This window comes from Phascolarctos cinereus, unplaced genomic scaffold (genome assembly GCF_003287225.1).
Source record: "Phascolarctos cinereus isolate Bilbo 61053 unplaced genomic scaffold, phaCin_HiC Scaffold_726;HRSCAF=1367, whole genome shotgun sequence".
NCBI classification, from domain to species: domain Eukaryota; kingdom Metazoa; phylum Chordata; class Mammalia; order Diprotodontia; family Phascolarctidae; genus Phascolarctos; species Phascolarctos cinereus.
The window spans coordinates 420,831,045-420,846,215 of record NW_027556098.1 but is presented as its reverse complement, the minus strand read 5'-3'; the positions used below and the strand labels follow the sequence as shown (position 1 = coordinate 420,846,215).

The 15,171-nt window shown below is 47.0% G+C and overlaps 1 pseudogene; it reads right to left on the bottom strand.

Moving 5' to 3' along the window:
• Positions 1-5,278: 5,278 nt before the first annotated feature.
• On the bottom strand, positions 5,279-12,615 carry LOC144454408 (leukocyte immunoglobulin-like receptor subfamily A member 3; annotated as a pseudogene).
• Positions 12,616-15,171: the final 2,556 nt, after the last annotated feature.

Sequence of the window (15,171 nt, the reverse complement as noted above, 5' to 3'; positions counted from 1 at the left end):
TGCCCAAGGTGATTGTACTTTCACAGCAAGGCCTACCTTTCCTCTTCTCTATAACAGGTTCTAAGAGGAAATACTCACCACCACCACCACCACCACCACCACCACACCATAGCCCTGTCAAGCCCCGTTCAGCAACCAGTCCTTCCCCACTGGTCCAAGTTGGCTATGAAGGAGCTCTTGCCACCCCACTCACCTTCATGGATTCCCTTCATATCACCTTTGATATGAGGTCTTCCTTCATCTTCTCAGTGACTTATGATGCCTTTCCCCACCCCAGGTTGTCTTGAATTTTTGAAATTTATTTTGTTTACAATTTGTAGCCTAGTCATTGCTTCATAGTGAACACCAGACTGGCCTCCCACAGAAAGACTGACCTCTGACACTTACTTGCTCCAAGGTGTTTAACCTGTCACTCCCCCAGGGCGGTAAGACTATAAAATGCAGAGCAAGTGTAGACCTGAATTTGTGGAGGGAGTTGTCCTGCTGAGAGTTCCCTATCCTAATAAAGTCACTAGTCTGGTCCCAAAAGATTTTTGTATCCACTTCTGTATACCCACGTAGTCTCCCTTATTAGACTGGAAGCTCCTCCACAAGAGTGACTAATTTTCATCTTTACATCCTCAGCCCTTAGCACACTGTCCAACTACGCACAGTAGGGACTTCATAAATACTGGTGGATGATTGATTGATTGATTGACAAATTGATGTTTTCTTGAATTGTATCAACACCCTAAGCTCAACATTGTCTGCCCTCTACTGTCATCATCAAGAAGATCTCTTGCAATAATCCTGCTTCCTTCTTTCTTCTTCCTTTTCTTTCTTCTGGCAGACCATGGCAGATGGCAAACAATGGCTGTTTCCATTGCCCTAGGGTCTTTGATCAGAAGCTTCTCCCCACCTGGCTGAGACCTTCTCCCTTCACACAGGACTGGTTTATCCATGTCCAGTCCCTGGGAGATGCTGGAGCCAACCTACATGGGGGTGGCTTGGCAAAGATCAAAGGTGCCCCTCAGACATCAGGAGAAGGAGTCACAGGGATGAGAAAAGATACTTCCAGGCTTCTGCTGGCTTAGGTTGGAGGAAGGGAGTGAAGGGGGGGTAGGAGACACCAGGGTCTCAGGATTCCAGGGTTGGATGGAACTTCAGGGGCCAGCTTTACATGTACAATCTATATTAAAAAGCCTGCCTTCTGAAGGAAGAGGGAGAGGACAAAGGAATAAGAGAATTCAGAACTCAGAATGTTTTTTTAATTCATGTTAAAAATTGTTGTTATGTGTAGTAGAGAAAAAGAAAACATTTTCCCTAACACTGGTGATGTCCTCTGTTCATCAGAATCCTGACATTTTCAAGCCTCAGAGTGCCACCTAGTGGTTTGGACTCCTGTTGCATCAGAACTGAATTTGAGGTCACTCCCATTTCTCCCAGAATGAAGTTTCTATTGGCCCAGACCACTTTCTTAGAAGTCACTGACTGTTTCTGAATAGGGAAGGGACAGTCAAACATGAACCCTAGAAAGACTGTATTGGCAGAAGCTGAAAGACCAAACAGGAGGAAAAGGTCATTGCCCACATGAGAAGAGATGAGAGCTTGAACTAGGGTGCTGGCCCTGTGAGTAGATAAAGGGTGGCAGAATCACAAAAACCCAAATTCACCAGTTGGAAAGGCCAACTGCAGTGCCTCATCCATGGAAGACACTTAATAACTTCACAGGAAAGTGACTGTTCAGCCTCTGCATGAAGGCCTCCAAGGTGGGGAGGTGTTTCTCAAGGAGGCCCCTTATGTTTTGATCTAGCTTTCATTGGGAGGAAGTCTTTCCTGACATCAAACCTAAATGAGCCTCCTCATATCTTCCATCTACTGCCCCTGGTTCTGCCCTCTGGGGTCAAAATATGACTAATCTGAGCCCTCTTCCACATGACAGTCCTTCCAAGACTTGACTATCATGTCTTTCCTGAGTTTTCTTTTCTCCAGACCAAATTTTCTTCAGTCTTTCCATCAATATTCCTATGACATAGACTTAAGACCCTTCACTAACTTAGACGACTTCCTCTGGACACCCTCCAGCTTATCAGTGTCTTGCTTATCACAGACTATCACCTCCCTATTGCTAGAGGCCATAGCCCTCCTAAGGTAGCCCAACATCCCATGAGCTTTTTTGGCTGCCATATCAAACTGCTGCTACTTCACATTGGGTTTGCAGTCTCCTGAAACTCCCAGAGCTTTTTTCACATCTGTTGCTGTCTGCCTATCATTTCTCTAACTTATACCTATGAAGTTGATTTTTGTCCCCAAATCTAAGATTTTATTTTTAGCATTTTAAAATTTACAAACCTCTATCTTCTATCCATATGCATCTATCTATCTATTTAACTATATATACCTACCCACCACTCTATATACCTACCCACCTATATACATATATACATATGTACCTACTTATCTTCCTTTCTTCCTTCTTTCTTTCTTTCCTTCCTTCTTCCCTTCCTTGTTTCCTCCCCTTGCTCCATCCCTCTTTCTTTCTATCCATCCACCTACCCACCCATCCATCCTAGCATCTATCTATCTACTTTTCTATCATCTCTGATATTTACAATAGCTCTGTGAAGCAGGTGCTATGATTATTCCTATTTTAAAGATAAGTAAACTGGCTGAGAAAGGTTAAGTAACTTGCCTGGAATCATACAGCTATTAAGGGCCCAATGATCTCTCCACTGCACCACCTAGTGGGTAAAAGATTGTACTGTCATTTGGAAAATTCAGGCTAACTATCCTGCTGACAATGTCCTCTGTGTCTTTATCCAAGTTCATAAAATGATAAATATAAACAACTCAGGGCCAAGCACAGATTCTAGGGGCATTCCAATGGAGACTTCCCAACATGCTTTCATGGAATCACTAACAACTACCTTTTGAGCCTGGCCATTCAACCAGCTCAGAGTAGATACTAGATAGAGGGCACAAGGTGACTTGAAGTTTAAGAGGTCATATCTGGAGAATAAAATTAAGTGATGAGAGAGGATTATACTAGGAGAAGAAGAAAGGGAGAGGTAGAAACAGGGTAAATTATCTCACAAAAAAACAGAAAAGAAAAGGCTCTTGCAGAGGAGGGAAAACGGGGGAAGGTGAGAGGGAATGAGTGAATCTTATTCTCACAGGATTTGGCTTAAGAAGGGAATAACATACACATTCAATTGAGTATGGAAATCTATCTTACCCTACAGGAAAATAGGGGGAGAAAGGGACAAGAGAACAGGGGGATGATAGAGAGAAGGGCACATTGGGAAAGGGGTAATCAGAAGGAAGTACTTCTGAGGAGGGACAGGGTCAAAAGAAATAGAATAAATGGGGGGGCAGGACAATATTAAGGGAAATAGAGTTAGTTTTTCACAACATGTCTACCATGGAAGTGTTTTGCATAACTGCACATGTATAATCTCTATTGAGTTGCTTGCCTGTTCAATGAGGGTGGGTGGGGAGGGAGGAAGGGAGAAAATTTGGAACCCAAAGTTTTAAAAACACATGTTTAAAAAAACGTTTTCACATGCAACTGGGAAATAAGAAATACAGGAAATGGGGTACAGAAATCTATCCTGCCCTACAGGAAAATAGAAGAGGAAGGGGATAAGAGAAGGGGGGGAGAGATAGAAGACAAGGCAGACTAGGGGAATGGGTATTCAGACTGCATGCCATCTTGGGGTGGGGGGAGGGACAAGATGGGGAGAAAATTTGGAACTCAAAATCTTGTGGAAGTAAATGTTGAAAACTAAAAATAAATAAATTTATATTTTAAAAACAATTGGAGAAGCAAAAGAAGTGAAGTTTTTAGGCCTCAGGTAGCCCAAGCAAGAATTCAATTTTTATTTGTTGATGAAATACTACCCTGATTCTGGCAATGAGCAGGATGATTATAGCAGTGACAAGAATTAGCTCAGTTTGGTTCTGACTCATTCATGGGTCGTAGAGAGGACCACAGTGTGCAGAGATGTTGGGACTACTGCAGGAGCCGGGGCCTAGGACTATGAAAAGCCCACTGCACCCATCTTTTTAACCTAGTCCCAACTCCCCTGCTGTATACAATGCACCTTTTCAAGGCTTTGAATTGGCAAAAAAAAAAGAAAAACACCAATTTCTCTCCAGAGGTTTCATTCTGAGTTTTGAGATTGGACATGACGTGGTTAACACAGTCCATCTAATAAGAAATAGATTCATTTTTCCTGTATGCCAAGCCTTGGAGGTCCGCTCTATGAATATGTTTGTAAGGATGGACCTCATTTATCTGACCAGCACCAAGTTGGAAGTTCCTGGCCAGAAATGGGCTCAAGTCCATGAGGTCAATATCCATTACTGACCAGGAAAGACACATGCATTCAGATGTGTTTTTCTGAGAAGTCCATGTAGCACTAAAGCTCAGATGATATGTGGAGAACTGAAAGGTCTCTGTAAAACTCAAGGAGCCACAGTACAAGCAGATGACAGTAGAGAGGGCATTTTAGGACTTCCACCAGATAGCATGCTAACAGCACATTGAGCCAAGCCCATTTAGCTCACATATCTGATGAAGGGCTCTGTAAAGTAATAAAAGGTGGCCATGTCAAAGGGAAAGCACCTTATGGTAGAAGCAATGGCAGAAAGGGGAGCTGTCCCAACCAAATTGTCACTGATCCTTCTCATGATGCCAAATAGCAGCTGGTTCTGCCCACAGCTGATCACTCTGTAGTCACAAAAGTCATACATGGTGACTCTAAGCATATGACTTAAGAAAAAACTCTCTGATGAGTAATAAACAGTTTTTATTGGCCAGAGATAGCCACAGGTGGCACTAAGAAGTGTGAAACTTACATGGTATGATATTACCAACTGGTGCCCATATTTGGAGATTAGGTCAGAGATGGTTAAGGCTTGTCTGCCTTGGCTTTTTTCCCTCTTGAAGGAGAGAGCAAGAAAACGAGTCACAAGTTGGTGGTAACTGACCACTTCCTTGACAATGTGTGCATAGGCTTATCTAATTAGCAAGCAGACAGCTTACATGGTTGCTAAAATATTCTGAGAGTTGTATCTCTGAACATATATATTTTCTGCCTGTTTCCTTTGGGACCAGTGCAGAGACATTGAAATCATGATGTACAAATAAATGTTAGCTTCGGTTGTGAGACCCACAAACTCAACATTTCAGTCATATCCTGGTGAACACATGACAAACAGATTGGGATGTGTTGCAGTCAGGTACACTGATAACAGAGCAACAATTTCAGTGGAATTTATGGCTCTCTTGTCACATTCATACAGCTCGATCCAGAATGACACCACTGGCTTCGTATCCAAGTTCCTGGTGTTTGGGCAGCAGCCACATGGACTTGTTGTGTCTGAGCCTCTGAAGCTATAGAGAATGCAGAAACCCCCCATTAGGACACACCTTTGCTTAGAGAGAAGCTAAAGTATCTCAGCCCATAGAAATTCTGAAAGAAACAATGCCAGGATGCCCAAATCTGCTGTTAGGACCTTTGACAAGGTCATGCTTTCTACTGGGCAATGTTGGTGTTCATGAAGGACGCAAGGGAGCAGATGCAAGGCCCTCTCTATACTTAGCAGTGGAGAGACAGGGCAGTTTGTTCATTTACAAAATAGTCTGAGAGACTGGTGGGCACCCTTCAAAGATGATTCACTTAGGACAATCACTGGCTGCCAACAAGTGAGACTCCCTGCTGAGCAAATTGAGAGTGATGGACATTCATCTCAGTGGAGTCTGTCCCATAGAGAGAATAAGCACTCATGAAGTGCCTCCTATATTCCAGCTACTATATTGCATGCTTTACAAAGATGATCATCTTTATGGCGCAGCATAGGGACCGCCTGCCAGTCATGCAAAGTCTGTCTGGCTCAGAAAGGGACATTTGAAATGAACAACCCAAGACGTCCTTGACACCAAGAGACCAATAACACCATGCATGGGCCTGGGCCCCTACAAATTCTGGTCCAAGAAGGCAGGACTTTAGTTCTGATGGAGAGGATAATCAGCCAATCCCAGGAACAAGCCTTGCTATAGGGCAGATGGGTCAGCAGGTCACAAGAGAGCAAGGCTTGTCTGACCAAGGACCAAATTGCCTGAAGATGTCCCAGGTGATACTGGGAAATCAGGTATCCATGTGACCAACGCTCACTGAGGCATTGGGTGATCTGTATGAAATTATATTTTTGCATTGATATTCACACTAGTTACTCCAAGCACATTTTGAAATGTGTTCCCTCTAGAATATTTTTGTATTAGTTAGAATGATGCCTGTATTGTATATTTGGGTAACTATGCATAAGTTTGAGTTCACAAATTAATCTGCCTATCTTGCATAGCCCCCTAATGTAATTATAGGATGGCCCAGGCTGGCAGGCACAAGAGGCAGGAGGAGACAGTAACAGGAAGGGTTAGGATAAAGAGCAGGCCCATGGAAATGGGGCTGAGGAAGGCTTGGAGGGTCAGGGATGGAATGAAGAAGGACCCAGGCAGCTGGGCCTCCTTCTGGGGTGGGGCTGGGGGAATTGTCAGCTGTGCTGTCCACACCCTGAACGTGCAAAACGCCTCATCTTCATTCTTGCTCCATTTTTCAATCAATAGTCCCCTTATTTTCCAATAGAGTCTCTTTAGGAGACACCCCATGTGCCTAAGCCAGGGGAGCTGGCACATGTGCGTAAGTAAGTGGCAGCAGCAGCAACAGGAGACAGAGAGAAAGAGGCAAAGAGACAGACATAAAGAAAGAGACAGAGAGAGAGAGAGAGAGAGAGAGAGAGAGAGAGATCGTCTTCACTGTACTCAAAAAAAGCTGGGGTTTGATCTATAAGAGGCTGAGGAAAACCTCATTTCCTTCTGGGATTTGGGGGGCCAGATGGCTTGTGCAGATGTGGGGCTCAGTCAGGGACCTAAGGGTGGTCCAGCCCAAGTTTGTGCCAACACTTATCTTGTACCATCCTCAGGGGAGGCTGTGCTTAGCTGGTCAATGTGGGATAGAAAGGAGAGAAGCAGCCAAGAGAAATGCCAGGAGAAGAGGCTCAGAGTCCTGTCTAGCATGAAGCCCCATTAGATGAGCATTTATGAAGAACCTGCAGCACTTTGGGGAGGACAAGACAGATACCGGGGATCCACACCCTGGAGGCTCAGTCTGGGTCTCCAAAGAATGAACTGTCTCCTGGGGAGACCAGAGGTGACCTCAGGAAAGTATGATCCTAGGCACTGGGGGAAGGAGGATCTTCTGCAATAACGGTGTGAGATCAGGACCCTGACTATGCAGGCTTCTATCCCAGTCTTCAAAGTCTGGAAAGTGAGGCCAACTGCACTGGGGTCACTCTTCCACTCAGTGACACCCTGTGGGCAGAGCCAGGCTTGTCCACGGCCCCAAATCAATGTGGCAGGAGATGAGGAGGCCGAGGGCAGAGAGGAGGCACTTGGTTGGAAGAACTCTGGCCCCAAGTGGACCTCCCCAGCAGCATCATGGCTGCTCAGTGACGGGGACCTGAGGAAGATGTATAAGAGGTCAGATGAAATGGGGCTGAGGGAGAGGAAAACTGAGGGAGGGAGAGGGTGAGAGAGGAGAGGGAAGTCTCTGTGCTTATCCCTCCATGCAAGGACACAAGAGTGAGAGAGTGAGCTCTGAGGATGTGTCCTCAGTGTCTGCCTCCTAGTCAATGTCCTTCTGTTCAGCTGAATATGGGTCACTTCCTGAGGGTTCCACCATTACTCTAGCTCCCAGGCCCACTACTGCCCTCCACCACCCTGCCCCAGGATCATGCCTCTTTCCTTCCCAGATAACTTACACATGGCCTCTTCTTGTGGGCTTCAGGCCATTGGGGGAGGCAAACACCCCAAGGAGGACAAGGGCAGCAGAGGCACCTGCAGGGACAGGAGGAGTTCATAGGAGAGGGGGGACAGAGGTCATTCAGGGAGGCCCTGTGAGCATCCTTTCCTTATCAGGGACTCTGTCCATGAAGATGTTCTAGGGATATGTGGCAAGGAAGGAACAGGGACTATGGGAAGAGGAGCAGGGTCCTTACCTCTCGAGCTGTCTTCCTGCAAGGTCCCTGGGGAGAGAGAGATGGCAAGGGAAGCAAAGTCAGAGAGGATCCCACAGGAGGAAATGAAGGCCCCAGTCCTCACCCATCTCCTTGTTCCTTCAGACCCCAAGGGGTTTCCCTCTCTCCTCTCACACTCACCCATAAGGATGGGTCCGTGGCAGAAGAATTCAAGGAAAAGGAGGAAGAGAAGGAGGAAGAGGAAGACCACACAGTGGACTGTGACAAAGAAGGTGTAACTGGGTTCTGATGTTGGGTGGGGGGAGGGGGGCAAGGGGAAGAGAAAATTCCCATGAATTACTGCCCAGAGGAGATCTTTATCTGACCTCTGCAAATGTCCTGAACTTCCTCCTCCCCCACAGCCCCCATCACCGCCAGCATCCAATAGTTTGGCACAAATCCTGCTCAGAGAGGCTCCCTCCCTTCAAATTAGGGATAGAAAGTCAGAAACCAAGATGGGGAAGGGTGAGTCACAGAGAAGTATGGGAAAAGTCTATGTCCCAGATCACACCCAGGTCCCCATGGACCCAGAACTGGGGACAGGGTCAAAATTTTTCTTCTCCTTTTTCCTATGTCTCTTGGCTAGAGCCAAGGCCTTGGTTTCATTTCCTCATAGGGATGATGGAGGGAGTGGTCATTGGCACCTCCAGTGGGTCCCAGGGGCTTCTTCCTCTCACCTCTCACTCTAAGCTGTAGCGGGTCACTACTTTGTAGTGAGAGACTTCCATTGGTGACAAGCTGGTAGCTGCAGCTATAAGTGCCAGAGTCCTTGGGAGTCACATGACTTAAGAAGAACCAGGCCCCATCTGGAGAAGTATCCATGCTCAGCAGGCTTTTCTCATCTCCCTCTTTGTACAGAATAAACCTAGAACCCCATGAGGGTCCCCAGCAATGGAGGGTCACATTGGCCCCTGGGGCATCTCTGGACCAGGCTGGGCTGAGAGGGAAGGCTTGGGAAGACAGCCTGTGAGAGGGAGAACATGGGCTTGGCATCAGGACACCGGGGCCAAGTCTGTGCTCTACTCCTGAGTTCTTTTGTGACCGTGGGCCATGCACTGGGCCCGTCTGAGTCTCAGTTTAGTTGTTCAGTTGTCTCAGTCATGTCCAACTTTTCAGGACCGTGAAGGGTTTTCTTGGAAGAGGTACTGGAGTGGTTTCCCATTTCCTACCCAGTTCATTTTACAGATGAGGAAATTGAGGCCAACAGGGTTAAGTCACTTGCCCAAGGTCACACAACTAGTGGCCAAAGTCACATTTGAACTCAAGAAGACAAGTCTTCCTAAGTCCAAGCCCAACACTGAGCCACCTGGCTGCCCATGAGCCATGGTTATCTCATCTGTAAGTGAGGGGTTTGACCAGAAGACCTAGCTAGGAACCTAAGGAGACTTTTATATTTCAGGGAGCTCAACCAATTTATGGTCTCCTGCATCTGATGATGCATAGTGGGGAAAATCATGACCCCTCCCTTTTCTTCGGACTGTCTCAGACAAGCCCAGGTCTCAGTCTAAATCCAGACTCAGATCATGGTCCAGGAAGGAGAAAGCTCAGGCTCATTTCCATGCTCTGTCCCTCACTTGTTGTGGGACCTTGGACAAGTTCTTCCCTCTCTCTGGGCCTCACTATGCTCATTGGTAATGGGAGGGTTTGGGCCTCAAGAACCTCCAAGGCCTCTTTCAGCTCTGGGTCTCTATGGTTCTTCTCCTAACTCCCAACTAAGTCCCCACCATCACCTTTCTTCCTCAGTTTCTACATCAGAATAGAAAAGCCTCATGTCTTCCAAGGCCACTGCGTCCTGACAAACTTCTGGGCAGGAATGGCTGTGTAGACACCAGGACCTGTCTCTGTGAGGCCCCTGTCTGGGCAGAGAGCAGAGGGGTCATACTCAGAGTTATTCAGGGGCCCACACACCCCCCTCACCTGGCACCAGCAGCTCCAGCAACTCACTGGGCTATGATCCTCTAGCAGATACTTTCCTTTCCCTGTAAGAACAGCTGTAGCTCCCAGTATCCTCAGGACTCACAGATGGGAGCAGAAAGCTAGTCCAGACATCTGCTGAGGCCTGCTGCTATAAGGGTGTCTGGGTCCCAGCCTTATACAGAGAAAAGGTCACCTCTCCAAGGGAAGACAGCTTGGACCTTGAACACCACAGAGTGATGTTGGCCCCTGGGGCCAGCACAAGGCCAGTTTGGGCCCACAGAGTGGGTCTGGGGAGTTGTCCTGAGGGAAAAGGAGCAGCAGAGGTCAAGTTCAGATGTCATTTCTAGGCCTCCAACCTCTCCCAACCCTTTAGTGAGAGGGGAAATAGCAACCTTAGCTCTGCTCTCGCTTTCTTGTCTGGGGCTTGCCTTGAGCCTGGAATGCCCCCACTCTCCTGGGCCCCAAAGCTGGTCTATGTAGAACAGAAGAGGGTCCAGGGTCTTCTCCAGCCTCCCACCACACCATCCCTTCAGAATTCCCAGGATTTTGTGCTGTTGCCATAGATCTGTGGGGCCTTATTTGGGAGGTAAAATTGGGGATTTGGGGGTTCCCATCTCCATTCACCAAGCACAGTCAGCCCCAGTGGCAGGCTAGGATGGGACCACTGTGGGGGGCTGTCTTCTTGTAGTAAATACAGCTGTAGCTTCCAGCATCCTCGGACCTCACAAACGGAGATAAGAAAACAGCCCAGGTCCCTGTAGGGCACTGTCGCTGGAAGGGCTCCAGGCTCTTTGCCTCCAGCAGGGCAAAACTGTAGTCTTGAAGGAGAGTCTGGGGTGATAATTGGCACCAGATGGTCACTGTTGTCTCTGGGAGTATTACAGAGCTAGGTGAGGCTGAAATGGAAGGTTTGGGGAAGTCTCCTGGGAAAGGAGGAAGGAAGAAAGTTAGGGCCTTGATCTGTCACCCTGATCCCCTCAAATCATCCCCTGAAACAAATCTGAGAAGGGGAGGGAACCTAAGAGGGGTGAAGGCATCATGCTGGGAGGGCCAAGGGCCAGGACAGTGCCACTTGATGCAAGCAGAGACAGGATTCTGGAGCAGGGAGAATCTGTGCTGGGAATGAAGGATGTGTAGGAAAGAGATGCATGGAGGAGGGGAGGGCACCCCAGGCAGGGGAACTGTGTGAGCAAAGACAGAATGGCAGGACTTGAGGGAGGTGATGTCATCATCTGTCCAGGCTGATGGGACTGTAGGGAGGGCAGAAGGGAACAAGGGGAGACACAACTGGACAGGGTGGATGTGACCAGGTTGGGCCTTAGAGGAGGCAGGAAAAGTTTATCTAAATCAAGTTTGCTCTGATAAAGCTGTGTGCCCCTTCTCCCAACAGCTGCTGTGCGTCCTCTGAGAGAGAGGAGGAGTCACCAGGTGACACTGACCACATAGAAAGATCCCTGGGTTTGGGGATAGGAGACATGGGTTCAAATCCTGGCCCTGACACTGAAAAACCCATTGACCTGCTCAAGTCACCTTTTCTCTCTTCCAGGCCTCAGTTTCTGCATCTCTAAATGCGAAATCATGGTGCATGTGCTCTCTGCCTCACAGGATTTTTGAGGGGAAAGATTTCACTTTATCTATGCCACAAAAATGTGAGCTGGGAAGACAGGGGTTCCTGGAGTCTGGGGAGGAGCAAGTGGTGGTAAGGGGAGGCAGGTAGTCAAGCCTGAGGGTTTGTCCACTTGTAGGTGACTCTCCAGTGAGGGCTCTGGGGCCTCTCTCAGGACTGACCTCCTTCCCACCAAGGATGATTGTAGACCAGCACCCCTCACCTGTCACCACCAGGACCAGGGCTTCACTGAACTCTGAACACCAGGGCCCCTGCCCAGAGTGGCAGCTGTAGCTTCTGGCATCTCTCTGGTCATCCACATTCCTGAGCACAAACTCTGCCTGCTGCCAGGATGCATTTCTCTCATCTCTGAGCTCTCCATCCTTCCAGAGCTGGAATCTGTCACTCCCCAGGTGGCCCTGGCACCTGAGGGTCACATCTGCTCCCTTGGGGACCACAGGACTCGGGACAGCCCAGATGATGGGTTTGGGAAGGGCATCTGAGAAGGAAATAGATTTGATTTCCAGAGATTCCTCTGGCCTCAGTGTCTTTCACCTCTGGATTCTCACGCTACTTCCTGAATTACCCCATCCATTCATTGCAATGTCCTCTATTTCCTTCCTTACTTATCCTGGAAATAGATGTCTAGATTATTCTAGTACAATGCAGGAAGGGGAAAGAGAACAGTGGGATCTTGGGAGCGGGACTCACCCATCTGTGCCCTCACCACTCAGTCAAGACACAGCCCTGTAAGAGAAGCTCGGGTTGTAGATGCCTCCTTTCCAGCCCACACTTAACCCACCCCCAGCTCTCAAAGCCCCTGAACCTCTCAGTCTGCTTTGGTCAGAATATGCAGGAAGAGCCCTTTGAGCAGACACTGGGGTCCGGCTCTGCCCAAAAGATTCTTTCTCCTTCTTAGGCTTCCTCTTTGTCCTTCAGCATCAGGAGCCAAGGACCTTGTCTCAACGTCCCTCCCTCCCCAGATCTGACTTTGGACACTCACCAATGGAGATCAGGAAAGTGACTGTGGGGCCCATGGTGGGTCTTCAGCTCTGGCCTGGGCTGCCCAGACTCAACAGCACAGAAGGGAAAAGGATGTGGTGGCCCACCTTGTGGCCTTTCTTCCCCCCTAAACTGAGGCCCCACAATTTCTGCTCTTATACTGATGAATGAAGGACCATGGTCTTTCAAGGCTTAGCTCTGACGGGATCAGGGTATCTTAAGGTAAAAGTATCCTGGCAAGAACGAAGGAGTCTAATGGGTATCTACTATGGAAGATGACTGAAGAGGACCAGGGCTGAAAATACTTAGACTTGCCTGGAAATGACCAGGCCCCATGAAAGGCTCACCCTGAATGGACCAAGATTGGGCACAGAGGCCTAATGCCATGGCCCTGAAAGACTAGGCCTCACACCCTAGACTCAGTTGGTTTTTGAGTACACATTCCTTGTATGGTTTTCTTTCTGGGTCAGTCTCATCTTCTACTGGCTTGGGGTGAATAACATGAAAAATTGGCCATTATTTATATAGCATTTCAGGTTTGTGAAGTGTTTTACAAATATTTTTTTCATTTGATCCTCACAACAACATAAGAAGTGAGCTCTATATTATCCCTATTTTAAAGATGAGAAAACTGAGGCAGACAAAGGTTAAGTTGCCTACCCAGGCTCACACAGTTTATAAGGCAGGATTAGAACTCAGGTCTTCCTGACACCCAATCAGTTGAAATCGTGAACCTGGCACCAAGTGCTATAGGAATTTGGTGCAATCTGGGGGTAGCTGACTGCCAGCTATTTAAATGGCTCAGTCACTGCATCTCCTATAGAACCCCACAATGGCAGCACCTTTCAGCCCAGGAATGGCCAGCCATGGTATTGGCTTGCTGTTTGCACTTGGGCCAAGCATCGTACCTACCCTGAAAGTTGTCCCTTGGCCAGGACCTCTCAGGAGCCCTTCATGGCAACAGCTGTCAGTTCTGGGCTACCTTGTACATCATTACTCAGTACTTCCCTGGCACAGAACCCGTGAGGCAGGGAGCCTCCCACCTGGACAAGACCCAGCTGAAATTCAATGACCATTTATTAAACTTCTCCTTTATGGCCTGACCTGTCCTAGGTGCTGGGAATGCAAAGAGGAAAAACAGAAAGAGTACAGCCCTCACGGGGCTTACACTTTACTAGAGGACAAAATTAATTTGAAGTATACATGTCAGTACAAAATATTTATGCAAAATGATTTTGGATTGGAGGGCACAGTTCTTTCCCCAAGGAAAGTCGGTTAGTGACACAGGTTGCAAAGGAAGAGTAGAGGAGAAAGGGCCAAGAAACAGGACAGAATTAAGTTGAAACAGATGAGCCTGACAGAAGACAGTCGGGTGATCGAAGAGACATTTTGGCCTGGGTAGCCCATGGCTCAGAATTCAGAGCAGAGGCTTTGGGTCATAGGTAGTCAGCCCGTCACTTCAAGACAAAGTCAGATGGACTTAATTTTCATTCTCTGTAGATGGAAAAAAGGGATGGGTACAATGTGTGATGGCAGATCACACAGTCACTTGTCCTGTATGGTGCGCAATCATAACCAATTATTAAACAACTAATGTTGGCCAGGTTCTAAGCCAACTGCTGGGCTTCAAAGACAGAAATGTTGTCAACTCACTTCCATTCACTCAGGTGAGAAAACATGTGCATGGGTGGATGTTTGTGCAGAATATGTACAAGGTCAAGATAAGAAAACATGCTTGCATGTGAGTATGTAACAGTTTGAGGGAGGGGGGTGATGTGTGAGCAGTGCCTTAAATGGATGGAGGGACAATGTAAGGCAGTGGTCAGAGGGGAGGATATTATAGCTATGACAGATGGCCCAAAAAAATATGTAAATTAATATGTGTGTATGTAAGTATAAATGTGTGTGTGTATATACATATATATACACACAGCATAAACATACATAAACACAGACTTAGATATATGTGTATACACATATACACATACCTATAAATGTGTGCGTATATATATCTATAGATATAGATGTGTGTGTTTGTCACAATTAATTTTTCATCTAATAATCTGGTTGTTTTAGTGAATGAAAAGTTTGAGACATAAAAAAAGCATCTCAAACACAGCTGAGATCTTCACCTGCATTTAGAGAAGTGGTGTTGAAAACACATGTCCTGTACCATGCCCAAGGCACACCACATCCAGGGTACTGTGTTCAATGGTGAGGGTGATCCTGCAGGAAGAATGTGGATAAACTGGAGAAAATCCCGTGCAGGGTGAAGGGAGTCAGTGGAGATCTTTTTCTAAACCCTCATTTTAAGATAAGGAGACTATGACCCAGGAATCTAAGTGACGAGCTCAGGGTTAGAAAATGGAAAACCATTCCACATATATACAGTTCAAAGAACTGGATATATTAAGCTTGGATAGTAAAAGGCTAAGGCATCATTGGTATCTTATTTTTAATACAGATTTTTATTAATATTTTAGTTGTTTATCATCAGAATTTCTTCCAGTATACCTGGGCCATTTCCCTCTCTCAGGGCACCTTCTTATGAAAACTAATAATATTGTTAAAGAAAAAAAGAGAAAAGGTAG